Below are 27004 nucleotides of genomic sequence, written 5' to 3'. Positions count from 1 at the left end.
ATTGCTGTCTCATAGTGATTTATTCCTTTTATGGTATTCTTGGGACTGAACCCAGGGCCTCCTGCGTGCAAAGCAAGTGCTCTTCTACTGAGCTGTGCCTCTATCTCTGTCAGTGATTTTCATTTGTACTTCTCTGGCAAAGAATGAGACTGAATATATATGTTCACCTACTATTCTTACTTTCCTGCAAAATTCTTATTGTCTCTTGTTCATTTGCATTTTTAAAAAAATTCCAGAAGAGCAGCCAATGGTATGAGTAAGCAACAGCCCTCATGTCTGGTCCTTCTGTTTCTTCCTCAGTGTTACCAGATCCGTACTTGCTCATGCCCTGAGCATCTTCAACCACCTCATTTATTTGTTAAACTCTCTCACTAATCTCTAAGCGTCTACCTCCTCATTTAGGATGATTTATAATCTTCCTCCTAAATCTCAGTTCTGACTGAGCATCTTACTCCTTAAATATCAAAATATTGGTAACTTTCCATTATCTATAGTCAACATCTGCTGCTCATCTGTGCCTCTTAGATTCATAGTTACCATCTTTTTAAGTACTAAGTCTAAATGCACCACTTACCTTCGCGGTATCTATTTAACCTTAAGATGAACACCACAATTTCTTTCATACATGCTGGACAATCCATGTGTGCTATTGTTTTACTCCTCACCTACCAATCCCAACTCCAAACTGGAACATCACTCTTTTTGTTGTAACACTTTGTATTTCTTTTCATATTTCTTTTTCCTCTGAACTTTTGCCTGGTATCATTATTATAATTGTGTTATCTAGATTGTCAAACTATGAATGTACAGTCTTTCATTCCCTCCCTTACCATTTCAGTGCCTTGTTTGTTTTTTGTTTGTTTTGCCAGTCCTGGGCACTGTCTCCAAGTCTTTTTTTTTTTTTTTTTGTTCAATGCTAGCACTCTACCACTCAAACCCAGCATACCATCTCTGGCTTTTTCTAAGTAGTTATTACAGAAATATAAGATAAGAGTCATCATGGACTTTTCTGCCCAATCTGGCTTCAAACTGTGATCCTCAGATCTCAGCCTCCTGAGCAGCTGGGATTACGGCATCCTGCTCTCAGGGCCTTTATATACTAGGTGATAATATATTTTGTTGAATGAATGAAATTGTGAAGTGGAAATCACCTACTTGGAAACTGTATTTATGTATCTATGTATTATCTATCTATCATCTATTTATCATATCTATCTATCATATCAATAAGATCTTGTAGCATTTTCACTTATCTTGAAATGAGAGCAGCTGTCTCCATTGGTATTTTTCCTTAAGATTTTTTAAAAAACAACTTCTTATATACAAGGATTCTCTTTATATACAACATCCTTCTGGCACATTTGTGAATAATTTTACAGTGATGGTATTCTTATCTTTATGGCAATCTGACTCATATTCAAATTGCGTCAGACTTTACATCTGGGCTAACATCAGATATTCTATACTCATCTACATGGACGATTTGCCTGTTTTTTCCAAAGAATTGCTGATCCTTTCCAAATTCCAATTGCTAATTTTAACAGTCATTCTTGACTTATGCATTGGTTTACTCCTTAAAAGGCCACGTTTTCTAGAGATTCATGGAACTTCTTTTGGACAGTTGCCACTGGGAGCTAGACCCACCCATAAATCTTTTGATACTTCTTTGAAATGTGGCCTTAATGGTCTAAATTATTATAATTTTTTGTCCATGTTACCATATTCCTGATCATTGAGTTAAATTAGCTATGTCTAATAAATATGATCCTTTTAAACTTAGAACTAGAAGCAGGAGGCTTTCTCAGTAAAAGGCTAAGTATAGTTTGTAAATGTGTGTAATTAAAGATGTGGCAGTCATGTATGGTCACTTTTGGATATTTTGTTCGTCTTTTGTTTTATACCTGTTCCAGATTGTAAAATCTATTCTCAGCTCATGGATTCTACAGAAATAAGGTACAGTGTGTATCTGGCACATGGATTGCAGTTTGCCATTTTTTGTTCTTTAGCAAGACTTTCTGCAACATGAGGCTCAGAAGCTTGTACTACTTGAAATTCATGTAGAACAAACAGCTCAGAGTATTTAACAGAAAAATCTCAAAAGAGACAAATAGAAGAAATGAAGGAACAGACAATATTCTAACCTTCCATGATTCTAGCCTTCCAGTATTTGCAGGTATGTAGCAAGTGTGAGGGTAACTTTTAAGCTTGGAAATATAGAAAACTAAAAATAGTGATAGCTATATAAAAAGTACCAGTTCTACCCCTATAACAAGAATAAATCTTGACAAGCTGAAATTTAATAATGTCTTAGAAATTCCATAAAGGAAATGAGGCCTCAGGCCAAACAACAAATATAACTTGGAGAGAGAGGGAGAAGTAGCTACAGTGAGAAATAAGTCCTGAACATTGCTTACATGGAGCAGACACAATGCACAGAGTAATATAAATTGATACTATTAAGATACACATTTAGTAATTGCTAAGGCTGGTTGTAACCCAAGATAGTAGTTTACAGATTTGAAGCCAGAGGCCATAGGCCGTATAGTTATCAAGGGCTCCAGAGCTTCTTACAATATTCTTTCAGGGAGTCCAGTAAAAGATTTTAGATTTTAAATAAGGTTTTCTAAAAGGAACCAGAAATCTTTGTTAAAGAGTTGGCCAATTCTAAATGCTGTAATAGGTAGATATAAGATAATGTGGGGGCATCTGTTTGTGAAAGAGATTACGTTCTTAGAAACCTTTACAGAGGTCAAACTGAAAAATATTTCTATGGGAAAAGTTGAAACGACTTTGAGAAAGAATAGTTTTTAAAGTTTTGGATATTTCTATGCTGCTAAGCACACATATTATTAACACATAAATTATACAAACATATATTATGTAAACAAAAGCAGCTTAATAATCTTTAAAACTCACCACATTCAGTTTACTATATTTTGCTATTATGTTCATGAGCGTAATTACCAAATCTGAGTAGTGGATACATTATAAAGTGGCTTCTATTGTCTATGTCTCTCTCAGTTCTCCATTTGTGGAGTTGCCCTGGTAGCTTGAAGTGATTTCTGGTCATCTGACCACTGAACAATGAGAAATTCTCACTTGACTATGCAGAATTATCAAGTAGTATGAGCTAGAGCCTCACCTTGGAAAGCTGCTGTGCAACATTCACCGGTGCACCATTGTGTCTGTCTTTCTGTCCCTGGAATTTAGGTTCTATAAGGATACAGATTTTATTTATTTTTTTCATATATTTTTATTGTAATTAATAGAAGGGTTACATTATATTTGCCAGATAGAAGGTGCATTAATTCACATACATTGATACCCTTCTCATGTCTTGGAATATTCACTGTAGTCAGTGTTCAGAAATATTTGATTCTGGATAAATTGGTAGATTACTCATAGCAGGGCAAGCAGGAATTTTGAAAGAAACCTGATGAGAGGAAACAAGGATGGAGCCCGAGTGGGAAGGTTTAGATGAGTTTAAAATTGCTTTCTGGAAACAGCCTGCTTTGGCTGCTTCATGGGGACAATGCGTCAGAAATGGCATCTAACACCCTTCAGTCTGCAAATCAAAATCATCCCCCTCATTTCTCTAGACACAGAGCCATTCACAAGTTTGTGAAGAAAATTTGACATTTTTCCTCCTTCTTTTGTGGTGTTTAGTACAAGTAGACGTAGGCAGCAGTGTTGGTTTTATGGGCAAAGAGAGGAACAGTTTACCTCAGAAAAATCCTAATCCTCTAAAGTCGACCACATGAAATCTAAAGTGAAATGGTCAAGTTCAATTAGCTGATCCTCAGGAGAGGATAGGTAAGCAAAACTGAAGGCAGATCACACCAACCATCTTGTATGATTTACTGAAAGGTCTCAGTACTGCTAATGCATACTGTAATGGATATCTTTTTTTTTTTTTTGCCAGTCCTGGGCTTGGGCTCAGGGCCTGAGCACTGTCCTTGGACTTTCTTAAGGCTTAGCACTCTACCACTTGAGCCTCAGCACCACTTCCATGTTTTTTCAATGTATGTGGTACCGAGGAATCGAACCCGGGTCTTTGTGCATGCTAGGCAAGCACTCTACCACTAGGCCAAACTCCTGGCCCCTGTAATGGATATCTTAATGAAGCCACTAGGGGCACTTCATTTTGACTAGTTCGGTCACATTTCAAAAATGTTGTTTGAAGCTGTTTGTACTGTTGTAAACCAGTCCTAAGGCTTTGATTACAGTTCGCATAGGAGTTGAAGGAACAAAACCTACTGATTCTAAAAGAGGATTTCAGAATTCAGAAAGGACAGTTTCTTTTTTATTTTTCGAGTATTATTTGTTCATAATATAAAGAACCCAGTTGGTGGAACTGATTACTGCATACTTCTCAGTCTTAAATGTCAGCCAGGACCAGTAATTATTAAGCTTTCATGGTGATAGATATCCTAGACACATATGTATAAAGATCAATTTGTAATCCAGGTACTTGTGGCTCACTCTGTAATCATAGCTGCTTAGTAATTAAGAACTGAGGATCAAGGTTCAAAGCCAACCTAGGCAGACAACCAAGAGACTATTATTTCCAACCAAATAGAAAATAGTGGAAAATGGATCTGTGGCTCAAGTAGCAGATCACCAACTATCAGTGAAAAAGCTAAGCAAGAGTAGGCCTTGAGTTCAAGACTTGGTACCAGCACAGGCCCAAGTGTGCACACACACACAGACACACAGACACCCACACACACACACCCCCACACACAATAAATTGCCTTTTTTTTCTTTCTTTCTCTTTTGGTGCTGGTCATGCGGCTTGAACTAAAGGTCTGGGTGCTGTCCTTGAGGTTTTCTGCTCTAGGGTAGTGCTCTATCACTTGAGCCACAGCTCCACTTTTGGCTTCTTTTGGTGCTTAATTGGAGATGAGAATCTCATGGACCTTTCTGGGTAGGCTGGCTTTGCACCATGATCCTCAAATCTCAGCCTCTTGAGTAGCTGGGATTACACAGATGAGCCAGTAGTGTAGGATTTGCATTTTTCTTTATATATACTAGACAATCTACTCATTCATATAAAGGACAAAACAGTCTTCATAGCTATGTAAATGGATACATATTCTGAGGTAGCAGATTCCAAAGCTGATTTACAAGAATAAGGGTGCTGTCTCTAATATACTAGATGAGCTAGCAACCTGAGTGCCACCATGATAGTGAGGGTAAAACTGAGAACAACCCCACAGGAGAGGATTTTAATTTGAGCATGTCAAATGTAGTGTACCTTTGTCATGTCTTTCTTCCCCTTTTACTTGGTAACACATTGTCCTAAAATAGAAATGCATATTACTTTAGTTTAATAACTAAGTGTACATAGCTGGGTGAAAGGATTGTTTTTCATCTCCTTTCAAGTTATTTTCCCTTTAAACTAGAAATATACTTCTTCCCAGGTAAATCTCAGTATACAATCTGTGAAGCGCTGCAGAGCTGACATTATTTTTTTTTGACGCAATCAAAACACTTCACAAACGTGTTTTCTTATTTTTGTGTTCTAGATCAACAAAAAGTACACAGCGAAAAGAAATTTAATTGTCTCCTGGTTGTGGAGGATGACATTAAAGATTAGATGAAGATACATTCTACAGCAGCAGCAGTATGCTTTAAAGGCTTCATAAGGTAGGTAATTTAGAAATAATTTGGATTAATCAGTTTAAACTTCAGCCCTAAGACTAACATTTAGACTTACAAGTCAATATTATTAAAATGTCTTTATTTGATCCAGAAAACTGATCAATGGACGAGAGATTCTTCTTTGCAGTAGTAGGTCATTACATATATGGGTACTTGTGTTGTGTGTGTATGTGTGTGTGCACGTGTGTATGTGTGTGTGTATACACATGTATTTGTCTTTCTTTAAAGCAGGAACAGTGTCAGTGCTTCATCATAGCCTGGGAGATGGCTTTCCTAATTGATTACATTCATTTTCCTTTAATAAGAAAGGCAGAAGAACATTCCTGTGTATGTGCATGCTTGGAAAGGCTCCTTTTACTACTAAAAATTCATGAAATTCTGAACTTTTGTTTCTTAAAAATGACAAATTTGTGAGTGGTGCTGTGGCTCAATGTGGTGGTAGAACACTAGCCTTGAGCTGAAGAGCTCAGGGACAGCACCCAGGCCCAGAGTTCAAGCCCCATGACTGACAAAACAAGCAAACAAACAAACAAATCAACAACTACAAAAAAAAAAAACAGGTTTAAGGAAGGATTTTATGAAAGTCAAACAACAATCTGATGCTAATGAATGATTTGTGTAATTTCCTTGTGTTGGATGATGAACTTAAAAGGTTGCACTGGGCTGGGAGTTTGGCCTAGTAGTAGAGTGCTTGCCTCGCATGCATGAAGACTGGGGTTCGATTCCTCAATATCACATACATACAAAAAGCCAAAAGTGATGCTGTGGTGCAAGTGCTAGAGCTCTAGCATTGAGAAAGCCCAACGACAGTGCTTAGACCCTGAGTTCATGCCCCAGGACTAGCAAAAAAGAAAAAGAAAAAAAAGGTTATAATAAGGAGATAATTTATTTGTGAAACCTGAGTGTAACTAGGAATTTGTACAACAACATATAACATATATACTGTAGAGTTTGTAAATAACTGCTTAAGCAAAAATCTCTATTATTTGCTTTTATCTTTCAAGATTAAAGTTCTTCATATACTATGTTATTTCTCATCTCTTTTTTTGTCCCTTGGTTATCTCATGTTGTTACAGTATCTTACCTTGTGATCTGATATATAGTATATGTGTTTATTTGTTTATTTGAAATAGGATAGGGAAGGGGGAAAACATGAGAAGAGGTAGCAATGATTATTAAGTAATGCACCTTCTATCTGGTGAATGTAATGTAACCCTTCTATTAATTACAATAAAAATATTAAAAAAAGATTAAAGTTCCTTTGTAAGGTGCATAGATTGCTATATACATATATGTATACATACATATATATACACAATACCCCCAAATGTGTGTATATATTACAATATGAAATTTATATACACTACTTTCAAAAGTAAAGATAATTACTGAACTTAATAGGTTATGTGGTAGAATCTAATCTTGAAACTGAGTTAATAAATATTTTTATTAGGGGCATTGTTCTTCAACAAATATAGTAAGGATTTTGGTTTAAAATAAGTTTGTGCGTACATCTGTATATATAATGTATACATAAATATATACATATATATGTTTATATAATGAGAAGTACAGAAAAGTTTAATAGATACAAAATTAAAATGTAAGTTCTTCTAGATTAGACAAAGGAAAATACAGCATATTTTCAAATAACTATTTAAAATCACAGATTAAAATAAAATATAGTTAAGTGAAATATCATGTTCAACAAACACCAGGTTGAATTTTAAAATGATTATTTTCTTAAGATGTTAAAAGTTACTCAGCTTTTAATGACTAACTAATTGTATTTTGATAATAACTTTAAAGAAATTTAGTTGACTTATGGTTATTTTCTTCACAGTATTAGTATTGACAATGCTAATACAATGAATCAAAATAGCATCCAATGATTCAGTCTGGAAAAAAAGAACTGAGTAGAAAAATGTTCAAAGAAAATATGAGCTATTTAAGGCATGAGGCATTTTTTAATTTTTAATTTTATTGTCAGGATGATGTAAAATATCATTGAGAGGGTCCCTCAAATACAAATTATCTCCAAAGCTTATTTTGGCTGGAAAAATAGTCTTTAGGATAACATACAAGAAAAATCAATCAGTGATTAAAAACTAAAAAACAAACCTGTCAACTTATTATGAGAGAAATGCTATTCTGGATTGTTCCTTTCTTTATGTTTTTACAGAATAATTAAAGTTGAAAAGTGTGGAATAATGACTGGGTAGATGAGCATGTGGGGTGGCAGGAACAAAACAATGGCCGAGGACACATTTGTGGCACAGAACATCTTGGCTATCTGAGGCAACTTAGAGAAATGCCCGTGAGTAGTGAGTAATACTGTAGGACCATAAAGTAGTTCTACATTTAGTTTTGTGAGGAATTTTCAACCTGCCTTCAACAATGGCTATGCTACCTAACATTCTCAACCAAAAATACAACAGAGTTCCTTTCCCTAACCATCCCCACCAGCATTTGTTGTTATTGTGTTTTTGATGATGGCCATTTTTACTGGGGTATAATCTCAATGTTTTTGATTTGCATTTTCTTTATGGTCAGAGATGCTGAGCACTTCATTTGTTTATTTTTTTTATTTTACTCCGACATTGGCGAATTCTGTATCTCATTTGCATAATTGTTAATTGGGTCATTGATTCTTTGGAGATTTAGTTTTTTTGAGCTCCTTATACATTCAGGATGTTAGGCTCTTGTCCAAAATATAGCTTACAGGATCCTCTCCCATCAAGCTGGCTGTCTTTTGTAGCCTAGTAACTATGCTTCACTGTGCAGAAACTTTTAGCTTGGTATAATCCCATTAGTTTTCTCTTCTAACTGTCCCAACACTGGAATTCTGCTCAGGAAATTCCTGCCTCTGCCAGTACATTCTATTCCTTACTATGGAAGTTTCAAGTCTTACATTGAGGTCTTTGATCCCTTTTGAGTAGATACAAGTACAATATTACAGATAGGGTTCCAGTTTCAGTCTTCCACATAGGAATGTCCAGTTTTCCAAAGGCTATTTATTCAACAGGCTTTGCACAACGTATTATTCAATCTCTTGTCAAAAAGCAGATGACTTGGAGTATATGGTTTTATTTAGGATTTTCTATGTGCCATTGATCTTCAGGTCTGTTTTTATGTCAGTACAAAGTTGTATTTGCTATAGCTCTGTAGTAAAGGTTAAAGTCTAGAATTATGATACTTTCATCAATGCTTATCTGTCCAGGATTGTTAGGATTATTCAAAGTCTTTTTAGGCTTGTATGCATTTTTGAATTATTTTCTCTATCTCTGTGAAGCATGCCATTGGGATTTTGATGAGTATTATATTTAGGTTGTAGATTGCTTTTAGGGAATATGACCATTTTAGTGATATTAATTCTGTTGATTGGTAAACCTGGTAAGTCTTTCTATTTCCTTCATCCATTTCTGTCTTCAAAGTCTCATAGATTTTACTGAAGAGGTCCTATACTAGATGAGTGGATCAGGCAAAAGGGGGATCTAGATGAATACTACATGCTATATATAATGTATATGTATCATCTCTATCTCTATTAGAATTTTACTCATTTTAAGGACAATATGTTAATTTTGGGGAAAATGGATAGATCTGGAAACATTTATGTTGGGGAAGCAAGTCAAGCTTATGGACACAAATAGTGCATGCTTTTTTCTCATATGTCAAAGTTAGGCCCAAACTACAAACATCTATAAAAAACATACACTAGGTCATGCATATGTATACCAAACAAATTGACCAGAGTACTTGTATATGCAAGAAAGAACCCAACCATGAAACTCCTGTAAACAATAAATTTATGGTTTGAAATTAATATGAGGAAGCTGAACCATGTGTTGTTCTGAGAGATGGAAGAAAAGAGAAGAGATGGTAGGCTAATGGAGAGTTCAAAGTTGGGCAAATGCAGTCGTAATATTCAATGTTCAGATATAAAAATGGCACCAGGTAAGTCGAAGAGATGGGTGGAGTTAAAAGAGATGGGAGGAATGATCCAGCGACACTGATCAAGATGCATTTTCACTCATAACCTAGCATGTTGAATTGATACTTCTTTTTAAAACTGGTTAAGAAAAATATTTTTAAAGGAGCAACTTGAACAAAGATTAGAAAAGTGAACAATGGCATGAATCTCCTTCAGTTGGTGAAGTATTGTGGATTTATATACAAGGGAAAAAGCAGATTGATCTATGCCTTTTGAAGCTTCACTGGAGGTAAGATGAAGAGTATCGAAGAAAGACTTACTGCAGCAATAGATAAGTAATGAGAAGTAAGCAGAGGGGATCACAGTGGGAACAAACGTGGTGATGGATTTCTGTGGTACCACAGAGGCACAGGAGGAAGATCTGACTGTAGCTGAAGTATGAGAAGGAGCCAGGTAACAAGTAAAGATGAATTCACTTCCCTCACCGCCTCCAGGTCACTGAGACTATGCATTTGCAATTGGCAGAAATTCAGAAGGTTAATTTTATATGGAAAAATGCCACCATAGTGTTTCACTCTCAACTGGCAACAGTATGGCGAGCGACAGCCATGCCAAAATTGGAAATATAGGATATAGGTTCTGAAGGACAAACTCAATTTGGATAAATATGAAGGAGAGGTTTGGATGTTCCAGCATGAGAGATGAGGGACTCTGAAGAGAGATTTATGCAAGCCATAATGAGGAATATTATTTAATGGAACATGTTAGAAATATTATTTAATATCTCTTCAGTGATGCTAGATCTTAAGTTTTATAAAGTTCATCTGACTTGTTATTCCAAGCTTTACATGCTGTCCAGTACATATCATGTGTCCAGTGCAGATTTGCTGAAAAGATTCATGGAGACTTACCTCATGCCAGGAAGGATGCATACTCCAGAGTAGAAGCAGACAAGGAAAGTCCATGCCTTCAAAGAGCTTACATCACAGAAAGTGATGGGCTAAAATAGTCACCGAGTTATTTGTGATATGCAGGAGATGCATCCAAATAGGGCCTCACAAAAATGAGGGACACTCCTACAACTTGAATGACCGCTGGGAGAATGGGGAAGTGCTAATATCACAGAGACAGGGAACTGGAGAAAGGAGGCAGAGAGGGCATTGCATGTGTGTAAGCATGTGGAGGAAAATGGATAGACGTATAGGATGTATGTGGATGGAATGCAGTGGGAAAAATGAGAATGAAGATGTACTTGGTGAATAAACTCATCTTTGATACCAAAGGGCTATGAATTATACAGGGGGAGAGTTATAATGAAAGAGGTGATTTAGAAGTAAAACTATAGGGCATGGTTGGCAGGAAAAGTTGTACTGGGAAGATCAAGCCTTCTACATACTGGAGCAGTTCTCATAGCATATAGAATTAAATCCCTAAAGGATATTAAAAATGATTCATTTGCTGCTGTCTCTTCTATTACATTTAGTTTGACAGTTAGACCCTGAACTAACTCGTTCCTATATGGTACTGCCTTTCCTTAAGCAAAGAAGGTCTGTCAAAAGATCCCCCTTCCCCCCCAAATTTCCCATTACTAAAGCCATAAGTGGCCGTGAAAGATATGGGATGTAAACAATTAAAAAAAATAAGCGTTGGGCTGGGAGTTTGGCCTAGTGGTAGAGTGTTTGCCTAGCATGCAGAAAGACCTGGGTTCGATTCCTCGGTACCACAAAATAGAAAAAGCCGTAATTGGTGCTGTGGCTCAAGTGCTAGAGCACTAACCTTGAGAAAAAACCCAAGAACGGTGCTCAGGCCCTGAGCCCAAGCCCAAGATTGGCAAAAAAAAAATAGCATTATGTTCAAATCTTCTCCTTCTTAAATATATGACTTGAGGTCCTATTCAGATGGTATCTAAAAATGGCTATATGTATCTGAAAAAATAAGCCAAAATTTTATAGGTAAGTTGCATACATTTGATTTATCCATTGGATTATGTTTAAAGCAATACATGTTTGAAGACAGGCTATATCTTTTCTGAGTCTGCTTTATTACTTTATATCTTCTAATAAGTTTTATACCTAAACATATCATTCTTCCAAAATTAAAAAAAGATGCATTTTTTAAAAAAGCACAACAACTTAAAATTCCCTTTGAGTTAAATATACTTTTCTAAAACTGGCATATCTCAAATGTATGCTTGTTTGATGTGTGTCATATTACTTGCCTATTTCTAAATTGTGACATAAGTGTGAATAGACAATTATAGACAATTATGGTAACAAAACTATCATATGAGGCCCATATACATGAATAGCTTTGATGTTCACTTTTTAGGGCTCAAAGTTTTTCTTATTTATTTTTAACTTTCTATTTCACCTTGAGGGAAACTAATTGCATTTATTTCAAATATTTCTTATCCACATGTCTTCAATATATAATCATAATACTTGGTATGTCTGAAGTGCCTGGCATTTGATGCTCATAAATTGCTTTATAAATGTGGAGTTAGGCCTTGTGGGCAAGATAAGAAAAGGAGTCAACAGAATAAGAGAATTTACTGGTGACTAATGATTGTACGTGTGCTGTAGGGGCTAACAAAATTGAGAAAGAAAATGTTTTTTGTGCTTTTAGGTAGGCTGCAATTTAGCCAGACAGCCAAACAAAAATACTTAAATACTTTTCTTTGGAGGAGGATAAAAGTAGCACACATGGGTATATGCTTGGCACTGCCTTGTTATTAGGTAAAAAATTACCAAAGAAATGTGTTCTCACTACTGCAACTGTGTTTCTTGGACAAATAGGAACATTCTAGCAACAATGGTTTATTCAGGACTATTAATTTTGGAAGATAAAATAGCTTACTAACCAATTTCGTGCTGGATTTGAAATTAAGAAACAAAAGAGAAGCTGAGTTTCATATATATATATATATATATGTATTATTACAGATATGCCAGTGATTTCTTATAGAATTAATAGGGAATTTTGGAGTGAAAATGATTTGCAAGGCATTTCTACTTAGAAGAATTTTGTGGAGCTTAGAGGTTGTAGTTTGACAAATGAAGTGATAATGGTGCTAGCTTTGAAATATGCAACTACAGTAAAACTTTCCGTTCACCATCATCTATCTAGGTGTATTATCTCTGTACTCTGTACTCCTTGATTCTGTGATGTGATAAATTATGTTTAATTAGTACTTCAGATCATTTTTGCTAGTCTGCATAATGTCTTACCACACAAGATAACACTCAGCCTAAGAACTTTGGCAGCTCAAGAGTGAAGCTTCTGTAATATACTTACTTCACTGGTGAATATCCCTTCATTGCAATATAAACAGGAAATATTTTTACTTTTCCTATATAAAAATATCTCTCCTTTCAGAGTCCTTTTTGGTTTTAACAACATAATTCTGGGATAAATCCAGTGGTTATGTAACTATGTTTTAGTCATTAAAACTTAGTTTAACCCATCTAAAACATCCAATTAACATATCATCCAAAGCTCTCTCTTCTTATCATCTGTAACCCTGACTTTATAATACAAGTAAAATGTGGTCTGGCTCTGAGATACCTTATTTGATTTCCTCTTGAAGTTAAGCAGCTGTGGTATGGAGAAAAGTAGAGAGCATGAAGAAACAAGAAATAGAGGTTTTATAAGTATAACTTGTCATATTAATGATACTGGGATACCTCCACCGTTATGCCCATCCATCCTGGTACTAGATTTGCTTGGGAGTGATCTCTGTTAGCATGGAATGATGTACACAGGAATACTTGGGAAATCTCTGAGTAGTGATTTTCTCCTCTCCTCATTCCCAAAGATCCCTTCAGAGTAAAGATGTCAGATCTTTATTGAGCTTGTATCTCCTCACAGAAACCCATGAAAAGCCTGTCTGGTGGTTCATGCCTATAATCCTGGCTGCTTAGGAGGCTGAGATCTGAGGATTTTGGTTCAAAGCCAATCCCAAGTACTAGGGTACTAGTACCATGAGACCCTTATCTCTAGTTAATCACTAGAAAACAGGAAGTGGAAGTGACGCTGTAGCTCCAGGGGTAGAGCAGTAGCCTTGAGCTGAAGAGCTCAGGGACATCGCCCAGGCCCAGAGTTCAAGTCTGAGGGCCAAGGAGGACCGAGGACTGACCCAGAAACAATAACAACAACAACAAAGAAACGCATAGTCCCATAGTTCTGCACTTGGGCTCACACCTATAATCCTACCTACTCAGGAGGCTGAGATCTGAGGATCTAGGTTCAAAGACAGCATGGGCACAAAAGGACCTGAGACTCTTATCTCCAACTGACCTCTAAAAAATGGGAAGTGTTCCTTGGCTTAAGGGTAGAGTGGTAGCCTTGAGTTGAAGAGCTCAGGGACAACATCCAGGCCAGAGTTCAAGCCCCATGATCCACAAAAAAAAAAAAAAAAAGAAAAGAAAAGAAAAAAGAAACCTATGATAATTTGGGGCTGGGAGTTTGGCCTAGTGGTAGAGTGCTTGCCTAGCATGCACGAAGACCCACATTGGATTCCTCAGTACCACATACAGTGAAAAAGCCAGAAATGGTGCTGCAGCTCAAGTGGTAGGGTTCTTGAGAAAACCCAAGAACTCAGACCCTGAGCTCAAGCCTAGGACTGGCCAACAACAGAAAAAACAACCCTATGAAATCTCCACAAGCTATCTTCAATGTCTTCCCAGGAGCTTAGAGAATGAAGTGGGCTCTCATCTGACTTCCAGAGCACATAGTCTCTAGATTTGCTGTCATGACTACCTCAGGGGGCTTTCTATCTTCAGAACTCTTTCGTAGAACAGTCTCTAATCCCTATGTTCATACAGCCCACAAATTTCTAGAGCTATATTCTAAATAATCCCTTAACCTAACTCTGAAATACCATGGGGTAGTCTGCATGCTCTTTTCTTATGGAATTCATCTGAGCTGGGTGGGTATCAGTAAATCTGAATAGTTATGAGAGCCTTCCAAAGGAGGACGTGCAGAAAGAGGCTCAATGGCCTTTCTCCACCAGCTTTTCATTCCATAAACATGCAGAAACCAACAAGCAGACTCAAAGCTGTATATCAGTTGGCAAACCTAGGACAAGATTAAAGGATGTCATAAAATGAATAAAAATGAACACACTATTGGTTGTAACATAGGGAAGTAATAAAAATTAAATTGAAGACAGGAGAAAAAATTTGAGACGTGGGAGTGCTATGAACACCAGGTTGACAATCCTTAAATATTTAATTTAGGAAGAGTTATGAAACTAAGACTCTAAGGACTTCACTTGAGACAAATAGAAAGAAAAAGGCTTATAAGAGTGAACATTATCTGTGCTGCATTTCAACAACTTGTTTGGTGGGAAAGATCAAATGCTTCTAGTTCTAGAACTGGTATCTGGTATTTGTCAAAGTTATTTCATCTATAATATTAGAGAGTCCTAATATTTTATTTCAATGATCTCCTGATACATGTGAAGTCTGGTTTTTTGGGGGCAGTATTGGAATTTGAACCTAGGGCTTCAGAGTTGCTAAGTAGGTACTCTACAATTGAGTCACGCATTTAGTCTTATTATATTTGAGATAATCCCTTGCTTTGTGCCCTAGCTTGGTTAGAACTATGATCTAACTGTTACATATACTTCTCATCATAGCTGGAATGATTAGTGGATGCTATTACATCTAACTTGTTTCTTTTTCATAAAGTCTAGGGAGTTGCCTAGCTTGTCTAGAACTGTGAACCTTCCTCTCGGTCTCTCATGTAGCTGCGATAACAGGCATGTGACACCTCAACCTGCTGTTGTTGGTTGAGAAAGGGGTCATATATATTTCTATTTGGGCTGGCTTTGAACCACAGTTTTATTCACCGCAGCCTCCAATATAGTTAGGATTGTAAGTGTGAGCTGCTGGCACCTTACTGAGATTAAAAAAAAAAAAACAGAAATGCGTCCTATTAAAATTTTCTTGAGTTTCATATTTTGTTTCTGCAAGATAAGCTCAAGAAAAATGGACTAGTCTCTTCTAATCTGTACTGGGAGCTATACATGAAACAGCTCAGTTTTTGCATAGAGTAAATAATACTTCCCTGATATTTATTCGCTGTAGAAAGACTTAGAACTACAATGCACACGTAATAAGTTCTTATTGAACTCATTCACCACTATAGATTTGATAATTTTGTGCTAACAGTCATAACTTTTGCTCATATTGTTAGAGTAGCATTTATTTCTCTTGCTATCACCACACTTCTAAATGTAGTGAAAAAATGTGTCTATGTAGGTATATGTATGTAGATGTGTTATAGTATTTGAGCTTGTTATATGTGTCTACACACATATCTTAACAGTACATAGTAGAACAATAGTAGCAACACAACGTAACATTGAGATCTTATTGGGAACTTACATTTTATTCATTTATTTATTGGTAAAATATTTTTTGTGATCCTTAAGTAGTTGTACAAAGGAGTTGCCATGCAACAAAGCAGTTAATGGATATGGTACATCTTGATCCATGCTACCCTGCTTCAACATTCTCACTAATCCTTCCCAAGCCGTCCCTTCCTGCACTTTTCTTAATTCTGTGATATGTATTGAATACTGTGCCATTTAATAAGCAGTTCCTGAATACAATGCATCTTGATCTGTGTAACTCCCTTCACCACTTTCACCTCCTCAACTCACCCTTAACAGAAGCATAATAGACTCAATAGAAAGATCAAACAGTACAATTCTTTAGAAAGGCTAAGTTCAAAGCCCAACAATATAAGCACCAAGAAATGGGTACTTACAAAACGCAGAGCTGGGGCCAATGAAAGACAGGTAGATGAATGAAGGAGGATGTGGAGGAAGAATGCAGTCATGTGTCAATGCATTCTGTTCATCGCTCCCCTCCTGTAGGTACTGAGTGACAGAGAATGCTCAGATGTTATCAAGGGAAGTAGTAGACTGTGCTGACCTGTAACATAATCTCCATATTTAGTATAGACTCCTCACTTCGGAATGTCTGGAAAGTAGTTCTGTCAGTGTAAGCTTGGGGAAATGACTACATCAAAAGTAACTGGAGATCAACTAATGCATTGACCATTTTCATAAATTCATTGTGAACTATAATTTTTCAGTGGTAAGAGTAGACTTACTTTTAGATGCAGGTCTTGATAGATGTTGTTGAATGTATGAAAAAGGGAAACAGTCCCACCATCAGCTTATTGAATTTTTTTTAATCCTCAAAAGGGGTTTTTATCAACATTCCCTGCACTAAGTTCATCTCCAGGCAAACACTCTAGAGGGCCTTTTCTTTATAATGCTTTATATAAAGAGATCCCATGCTCTTACATGTCTGGTTTCTCCACAAAAATGTAAGACTGCAGGTTCTGACCAACAGATAAAAATGCCCATGCAGTAATACCTCAGAATATTGTTAATTAAATAATGAATATTCAAGTTTCTTCCATGGGGTAAAGAATGAATTTTACAGACAGATTTGATTAAGCTGAAGTTCTCTTTTCCAGTCTGCACTATTATAGGTTCAAATTAGCCTATGCAAACTTAAGGGGGTTACAGGAAAATAGACAGAAGTACACATTCCAAAAGGTAGAAGATAAGGTAGAGAAGTCAGGAAGTGGTTTTGTTAAGAGATCCAGGAATTTTCTCACTGAGTTTATATATAGAGACTTCTGTTATTTGGCAGAAAATACAAAACGTCAAACACTTTTATATGCTGTGTCTTAGAACCTACCATAAGCCAGTAGGATTCCACTGGTATTATTCATATTTGAAGCACAGAGTCAGCTCTCCTACAACCATTTACACTCCCCACAGGGCCCTAGGATTCCATAGAAGGCTTATTTATGTTCTTTCAGTTTCAGAGTTGGTCATTCATTCATTTGTGTTGCTGATTATATTTTACTGTATTGATAATATGAGAAATGGTTTACTCATTTACCTTTATTGAACATTTGACTTGTTTCCAGCTGATAGTTATTGTGACTGAATATTTCTGAATATTTCAGTTCAAGTTTTTTGGGAATAAAAGTTATTATCTATTTTGGGCTATGAGTCAGGGCTTAATTAAAAACCAGATGCTACACAGTAATAAGAACATGGCACATTTAATTAAAATAGAGCTAAAATTATTAAGTGAGGTTTGTTTGATGTAGTAATTAATATAGTTACATTATGTTATCACAATATTAGGAGCTTAAATATTAGAGTGTTGGAAAAGTGGACGGCAGCTATCAAGAAGAAAAGAGAGCTATAAGGAATATAAAATGAAGAATGACATTGCACCATTTGTAAAGAAATGGAAAGACTTGGAAAAAATCATATTAAGTGAAGTAAGCCTGACCCAAAAGAACATAGGCTTAATGGCTTCCCTCATTTGTAATAATTAGTACAAACCTTGGACTTTCCTAGCAGAGGATTACAATAGCTCAAAACCTAGATACATAAAGCCATATAGGATGAGGCTAAATGAAAGGACCTCCAGGATATGGAAACAAGAGCCATATAATGTGGGATTGTTGTTCTTAGTGTACTATGTTATTTCTCATCTCTTTTGTTGTCCCTTGGTTATTCTCATATTGTTATAGTATCTTACCTTTTTATCTGGTATATTGTATATATATTTATTTGTTTATTTGAAATAGGAAAGGGAAGGGGTAAAACAAGATAAGGAGAGGTGTTGGAGAGAGTAAGATGGAGACAAAACCATGAGCAGGGTATCAATGTGTGGGAAGTAACACACCTTCTATCTGGCAAATAAAACTGTAAACTTTCTATTAATTACAATAAAAATTTTAAAAAGAATATAAAATTAGCAGAACAACCCAAGTGAAATCTACTCATCCTGGGCTAAGAGTCATGGCTCACTAGAGAAGACAGGGACATGGCTCTCAAGGAGGTGCAGAAATTCCATGGAGCATCTCACCCACAGCGCTCGGCCCCTCTTCCCTCAGGCATGCCTTCTGTATGCTTGTGATTGAAAGGAGGAGTCTTCAGGGTTGCTTCTCTTAAGACCTCACTGCAGAAATTCCCCAAAGAAGATTGTGAAGCAGTGCAAGAGGTGGTGGACACACTAATGTCTGAATTATATGTTAAATGATTTTTTTGGTATAAAAGCCACATTTTTCTTTGATGTATAGTAATTTTTATTAGATGTAAGACACTGTGAATTTTATATGTTTGAGAATCTGGATTTTTCTTAGTTACTTGCAAATAATCCTGATCCTTCTGAGTTGCTAGAAGGTATGATAGACTGAATCTAGATGAGCAAAATTTCCAGAACTTTATTGATTATGCAAGGTGGTCAAGGACTTGGACAACACTCAGAACTTTCCCACTGTTATGTGACAGGCCGAAGTTGATCATGTACAGCATCCTGGCTGTTCTTGGCTTGCTTCTGGTAAAGTTTCACCCAATATATTGGTGATGTTGAATGTGATCCACTCAAGGAATTCGTTCTCTATGCTTCATACTTCTGGAGACTTTCTTCCGTATCCTTCCGTCTTTTCTATAACTACGGCCCAGTTATTGCAGCCTCTCCTGTCTCCATGAATCTGACCATTATATCCCCAAACTTGGTGACATTGGTATTGTCTGCTCATGAGTCTCTGCCATGCCATGTATGATATAGATGCAGGCAGAAAACTTTCCTTCCTTCCTTTCCTTTTTTTAAAAATCATAGTATAATGCTGTCTCCTATTCTATACGGAAAGCAGATTTTCATAAATTTACTTCAGTTTTAGTCTTGGGAAGATATATGAAAGCTTATTATATGGATACAATCAGAATTCAACCAATTTATTAATTTTTGATGGAAACAATACAACTACGCATATTTGTTATCATGGATGCCTAATACCACTGTGCTGGTAACACTAATAATTAAAGCTTTCCTGGAATCAGTGTACAAGGAGATAAAGATAGATAAAGATTTATTTTTTTGTGTGGGTCATGGGCTTGAACTCTGGGCTTGGGCATTGTTTCTGAACTCTTCATCTCCAGGCTACCACCCTGTACCTGGGTCTGGGAGTTAGTTGTCCCTGAGCTGTTCAGCTCAAGGCTACTGCTCTATTCCTTGAGCCACAGTCCCACTTCCCACTTTCTAGTGATTAATTAGAGATAAGAGTTCATTGCAGCACTATTTACCATAGCAAAGATATGGAACCAACCCAGATGCCCCTCATTTGATGAGTGGATCAACAGGATGTGGTATTTATACACAATGAAATTCTATGCTGCTGTCAGAAAGAATGACATCTCCCCATTTGTAAGGAAATGGAAAGACTTCAAAAAAATCATATTAAGTGAAGTTAGCCAGACTCAAAGGAACTTAGGCTCAATGGTTTCCCTCACTGGCTATAATCAGTAGAAACCTTGGACTCTTCTAGCAGAGATTTGCAATAGAGCAAAACCTAGATACATAAAGCCATACAGTATGATGCTAAATGAAAGGACCTCTAGGATATAGAAACAAAAGCCATATAATGAGTGATTGTTGTCCTTAATGTACTATGTTATCTCTCATCTCTTTTGTTTTCCCTTGGTTATCTCATATTGTTACAGTATTTTACTTTGTTATCTGATATATTGTATATATTTGTATTTGGTTATTTGAAATTGGATAGGAAAGGGGGGAAAACAAGATGAGGGTGGGGGTGGGGGGCAGGAAATGGGGACCAAGACATGAGAAAGGGTATCAATGTATGTGAAGTAATGCACCTTCCATCTGGCGAATGTAATGTAACCCTTCTATTAATTACAGTAAAAATATATGAAAAAAGTCTTAGGTTCTTTAGTGCACAGGCTGGCTTTGAACCTCTATCTTCAGATTTCAGCCCCTGAGTAGCTAGGGTTGTAAGGCATGAGCCACAGTGCCCCGTGAGATAAAGATTTTTAAAGGTTTGTTTGTATCAGTCATAAAAATCTTTTATGAATAGCATCAGCCATGCCAATATGCTGTGACTTAGTTAAATGCAATATTGCTTTGCTAGTAACCCATTCACACTACCTAATATTTCAGGAAATTCCATGAATTCCACCATCACAACCTTTCAGCATCTTGACCCCTTATCAGTTGCTACCACGCTAGTGTCTATCAGCATTATTTTGTGCTTCTTGACTCCTTTCCATCCTACATGAACGTTTCCGTCCAATTTTGTGCTCATAGACTAGCTAAAATCAAGTTGTTAAAGTTTAAACTCAGGTCATATTAATCCTCTACTCCCATCTCTCTGATGACTTCCTCTCTATAGATTAAAGTCAAGTTTTCTGGAATGGTGGATATACAAGTCCCTGTGCAGAATGCCTCAGCTGCTTCTCTTTTCACATCATGTGCTGAATTCTGGATAAGGTAGAAATCTCGCAACTTCTCGTTAGTACTTCCACTCTAGGGCCTTAGTACTTCTGTTGTCTTCTTTTTCCTTTATTTATTTATTTTTTTGCATCAGGTATCGATATTGCTTCTCTCAATAATATCAGATTTATATTCACTGTTGCCTTTTTTGTGATGTCTTCCAGGATCAACCTATTTAAAGCTGTACTCTTCCTAATTGCTTTTCTTTTCTCAGTTTTATCCAGTAGTGTTTATCATCATTGAACAAACTATAAGTATTTTTTCAATTTCTTGTTATTTTTTCATTTATCTCACCTAGAATGTGAAACTGATGAAGTATCTCCTTTGCCTATAAAATTACTGAGCATATTTTATATCTCCCATAGAGATTCCTAATGAATGTGTGACTAGATGAATAATTGGCATTCACTATCTCAGTGACTAGATATTTTATGCCTTCTCAAATGCTTTTTCCCTTGTTGGTATTATATAAAAACTTCTCTTGTACTTTTTTTTTGTTTTTTGTTTTTTTACAAATGCCAACAGTATTGCCAAGTTCTCTTTTATGTAGGTATACCCAATATAGATGATTTGGCTAGAGTTTGCTTTTGTATTCAGGCATATTTTCCTGGTATTGCAAACTGGATATTTGGCATAGAATTAGAAGCCCCCAAATAGATTTAGGTGTATGTTTTTTGTAGTGAGTTATTTCTACAGAGAACTAATTTTGTCATTTGTAGTTTCTTTCTAAAAATTTCCTTCTCAGATGGCAACATTAATTTAAGTTCCAAGGCAACGCATTGTAGTCACCCAGAGCCATTGTGAAAGTGTTCAAAAGGACTTCAGTTTAGCTGTGAACCTTTGAATTCTTATAATCGATGTTTATTCTTTGCCACCTCCTTACTGTAAATGGTGGTTCATTGAACAGACCAACCTACAAAAGCCTATTTTATCCACATGTGTCTTAACTATAGTTTGAATAACACTGCATATACATGATTTATAATTGTTTTCACCTCATAAACTGTATCCAATTTCTTCTATGCTACTGTGAAAGTTATCTGGCGACAAGTTCCAAGTAATTGATTTACAAAGTTTTGAAGTTGGAAACAAATCAAAGATTTGCTGGAACACAGATTGCAGTCATTGTTAGTGAATGTTGTTATGAACATACTGAAAAATTTTAAGTGTAAGCTAGTAATATCTAGGCTTAATTTTATAGCTTTTTATGTAGAATCCCAATTTATGTCCTTCCTTACCAGCTTATCAACAATATTTTTTTGGGCCTGTTCCTCCTAAGTAGAAAATAAGATCTTAAGATCACATCTTTCAGCATTTAAAAACTTAGTGATATTGTTAGCAGAAGGACAACAAATTTATCACAGAACAAGGAGCTACAGTTCTTGCTTTGATTTTCCTGGGATCTCTGAACAGGACTGGTGAGTGGTGAGGATGTAGCTGGCTCTGAGGAATGTGTGGAACATTCATGTATGTATATCATGTTCATGCAATCACAATGCTGTAACTATGGTCTCTTGGAACTGCAGAGTGAGCTATAGGAGAAAGAGATTACATCATTCAGAAAAGTGTGCAAACTTCCATATCTCATTATGACCATTAATAGTATAAATTGAGACTATGTGATGGCTCCAGGCTGATTCAATAGCTTTACAAAGGATTTTATACATGTACTTTTTGTATAGATATTGGCATTCCTTCCATAATTCCTATTATGTAACAGAGCAGCACCAAAATGTTAGGAAGAAGGAGGCCTTTGCTTTCATTTTAGGTATATTTGCCTTGGTGGTGTGTGAATTTTCCTTTCAGAGCTATTTTTTTTGCACTTTCCTGGGGTTTTCTCAAGGCTAGAGCTCTACCACTTAAGCCACAGCACCACTCCTGGCTTTTTCCTATGTATGTTGTAACGAATAATCGAACTCTGGTCTTCGTGCATGTGAGACAAGCACTCTATCACTAGGCCAAACTCCCAGCACCTTTAGGGCAATTTGTAGAATTATTAAATATAGTATTGCCACAATAAGGCCTCTGAGTATTCTACCTCAGTCATTTGTGTATAATCCTTAAGTGCTCCAAATTTCTCAATCTGATATCCATATATCCCTGGATGTTTGAGAATTTATTTTGGTTATCAATAGTAGATTGATAATGTTTAGGTCTTTTACTTGATGATTCAAAGGAATTCACATATTGTAGTTTACCCCATATTCATTTTATATTTTGAGTTTACATTTACAATGAAACAAAAAATATCAACTGATATCATAATAGTTAATATTCAAGTATTTTGTCAGCTGAAGATGCTTGATAAATATAATTGTTTAAAGTTTGTGACTTTTGAACTATGTTTGTTGCAGCATAACCTGAAAGATGAAAGGGCAAGATGTGTATGTGTGTGCATGTATATGGTATAGACTTAAGCACTGCAGAAGTCTAGAGAGTATCACTGAAAATATTAATTTGTGAACTGTAAATGGTGCTGTCATTATGTGTTTTTAACTATCAGTTATTAGTTTCCAACAACAAAAGTTGTACCATGTACACATGGAATGTGCACATTTGCCAAGAGCTGAGTGAAATTTAGTATTTGTAGTAACTAAGGTGTGTAATTTGTATTAACTTGTTTTAGTATTTAGCCACAGTATGGCTGGAAATGTAGTACAGATAACTTGAATTTATCGCATCTCAAGCAATGTGCATTTTTGTCTCACTCAGTAGGAAAGACAAATTTCTAATTCATGTTATTTTATAACCAGTGACTTTTTCCCCCCACTAGTGCATGGAAATGCTTCTATAAAGGCAATTAGAGCCATTAGTTCTCATCATCGTAATTTTAACTGCTTTTATTAGAGATGAGAAAAAGATGAGGATGGTTATGGGATTGGAGAACTAATGACAGCTCACATATGTCATAGGTTAAATTTAGACTAGGTGTTTTTCCATCCAGTGCTCACTTACTTCCTTCATTTTACAGTATCTTGCTAAGTTTAAAATAGCCAAGAGATTTTGTATGAGGGAAAGAGAGAGAGAGACAGAGGGGAGCAGGAAGGGAGATTGAGAGAGAGAGAATTGAAAATTGCTTCCCAGAAGAGCTGATTTATTATGTATTTATATTCTTCTCCAAGGTGAATAAACTGCAAAGTGAGGCCAAGAAATGCAAAGAAGATTTGCATAACCTAACAATGTCTGTAACACTAGCATATTCATGTTCTCAGGTATTATTTTGTCTTCAAATATGTTCTAATTATTCAACAACAATAGTTTTTATTGCTTATGAAACATAAAATGAAGTATATTATGTCTTCTATTAATCCCCTTCCTTCCTTACTAGCTTCTCCTCCAAGAAAAAAATACTAAAAATCTAAGGACTAAAAATAGCTAAAAATATTTTCTTTCTTGGGACACATAAGAGTCATTAAGAGATTTGAAATAGGATAGGGAAGAGGGGGAAACAAGATGAGGGGCAGGATGGGGAGAGGAAAATGGGGATCAAAGCATGAGAAAGGGTATCAATGTTTGTGAAGTAATGCACCTTCCATGTGGTGAATATAATGTAATCCTTCTGTTAATTACAATAAAAATATATGAAAAAAAGAATTATTGAGAGATTATGTGAGGCTTAATTTTTAGAAATCGGAGATAAACAATCAACATATTTCCAGCTGAGTGTTTAGGTAGCACTTTCTTTTCTTGGCCAGTACTGGGACTTGAACTCAGGGCCTGAGCTTCTTTTCCTCAAGGGTAGTGTTCTACCACTTGAGCTATGTCTCCATTGCCAACTTTTGCTGATTATTTGAAGATAAATATCTCACGGACCTTCCTACTCATGCTGGCTTTGAACTGAGATTCTCAGAGCTCAGCTTCATAAGTAGATAGGATTATAGTCATGATAAACTGGTGCCTGGCCAATGGTACTTTATAATAAAAATGAATCTTTATAGTAGACGTGCAGTGCATATCTATAAATCAGGATGTGGGAGGCAAGCCTCTGGCTAGTGATCAAAGTCAGCTTGAACTGCATAGTGAAATCCCTTTCAGAAAACCAGTAGCTCATTTGTAGAAAATTGTCTAGCATGAGGAAAGCCTTTTTAGTTCAATCCCCAGCACAGAAAACCAGCTAAATACTTACAGCACAGAAATTCTCTTTCAAATCACCAATAACTAAAGTGTAGAGCCAAAGGAGAGTGATTATGTTTTCCCATGTATATCAGACCTTATAAGTAAACTACAATTAATAAGTCAAGTATTTTATTACCACATGGGTCCAGCTAAATTTATTCTTGCTTACACTAAATCCAAACAAAATTATTAGATGCCATAATAATATGTTGCAATTTGGGCAGGTCCAGGAAGCACTGGGTCAGGATCCACATTAGAATCTTGGGAAGAATATTTAAACCAAGAGCAAGGAATGTGGGCAGTTACCTAGTTTCCAGAACTAAAGTAGGCTTGCTCCCAAACATAAAATAGAATCTGTCTGTTAGATGAATTCTGGTGAGAAGATATCTAGCAGCCTAATTCAGTATCTTTGAAGTTTGTTTCAAATCTTTTCATAATGAAGGTCATAAATGATCCTAGACCTAGAAGTGCTAGGCCAGGGCTTATGCATAAGAATATAAATAGAGTTTTCTTCAAGTATGAGTATGATGACATACAGATTTAAGACAATCTAACCTGAACAACTGTATTAGTTTAACTATTACTCATGTACAAAATAGTAATGAAAGGCAGAAGCTGTAGTATTTGACAGCTGCCTTTTTTTGCTTTGCAGATCTACTTGATGCTATGTATTCTTAAAACTTCTGTCTCCTTATCTATAAAATGCAAATAAGATGATGATACCATCATCATCTAGGATTGATACCAAACATGTGCCATCATTCATGGCACTTTGTTATTAGAATTTCTGTTTTACTTCTATTTTGAACTATTTACCAGGCAAGAAAAGAAGACCCTTAGCTTGCCCAAAGGATCGATGGTCAGATCCCCCGGGCCACATAGCTTCCCACCATCTGAATGCTCATCAGCGGGCTGCTCTTCCTGCGTGCTTCACTGTGCCTGTCAGCCAGGCTGGATTGTGTTTCAGTCCATTTATAAGTATCAATAATCCCTGTAATAATGGCTTGCCAAGAAATGCAACATCTGAAGTACTATCTCTAGAGGTCTTTTAATATTTTAATCATGTCAGCCTAAGCTTTGCATATGACTTTTTGCTCTTGACTATAATAGTTCTTCTTTTCAGATACAATTTTTTTGTGTGTGTGGAAACATGAGCCTTATACTAAGTGTAAGATATGAGTATCCTTTTTATTATAAAAGTAGCTGAAGCTTAAGATTGTTCCCTTATGCTGTTTTGGGTTCACATGAGATTTTATGAAAAACCATGCATGATTCTGGCATAATCTACTATCCAATTTCTTCCATTTTGCAGGTCAAACTCAGGTCGGTTCCCCAAATTTGTATGTACCCAATTTCAGTATAAAGAATGTGAATTTAGAATAATATTTTGTCTACTTACTCATCAAATTATTTCAGACTTCGAAATCACTTAGACAAAAGGTAACATTTATAAGTAATGAAATTACTTGTTAACTTACGGAATAATTTTTAATAAATGATGGCAAATAATAAATCCTAGTCAAGAGGACAGATTCTGGCCTCAAATAATGAACAACCTTAAAAATTATGACGAGATCGTGCTGAGCAGGCCAGTATCGCAGCTGATCCTGTGTTCATGGAGAAGGAGAAGGAAACAAAGGAGGCTTCCTATACTTAGCATCTGCATCAGTCACTAACAATTCAAAACCACAGCAGCTTCACCATCCTCAGCACTCACTGACTAGATTGTCAACGCAATCTCATTTTGTTTAATGTCTAGTGAAGTGGGAGAAAGCAGCTCCAAGCCATTACCATGTTCAAAGGACAGAATGACAGTGTCTATGGACATGGAATTTTCTCCATTTCCCCTACACTGCCATATTTCAGTGGGATATTGTTTGCTATGCATTGTAGAGGAATAGAAAAAAAAAAGCATTAAAGGTATTTGTGTAGCAGTTTTCAGATACAAGCC

The 27004-nt window shown here is 36.1% G+C and overlaps 1 protein-coding gene across 1 annotated transcript in view; it reads left to right on the top strand.

Annotated features, from left to right (window-relative positions):
• Pde4b (phosphodiesterase 4B) overlaps positions 1-27004 on the top strand; it is a 495117-nt gene that overhangs the window by 34964 nt on the left and 433149 nt on the right. The window contains exon 2 of the mRNA XM_090334674.1: positions 5529-5649. The gene's annotated coding sequence lies outside the window, so the exon portion shown is untranslated. The remainder of the gene's footprint in view (positions 1-5528; positions 5650-27004) is intronic.

The sequence above is a fragment of the Megascapheus bottae genome, chromosome 6, assembly GCF_031878675.1.
Source record: "Megascapheus bottae isolate mThoBot1 chromosome 6, mThoBot2.hap1, whole genome shotgun sequence".
Lineage (NCBI taxonomy): Eukaryota > Metazoa > Chordata > Mammalia > Rodentia > Geomyidae > Megascapheus > Megascapheus bottae.
This window is presented reverse-complemented; position numbering and strand designations above follow the sequence as displayed.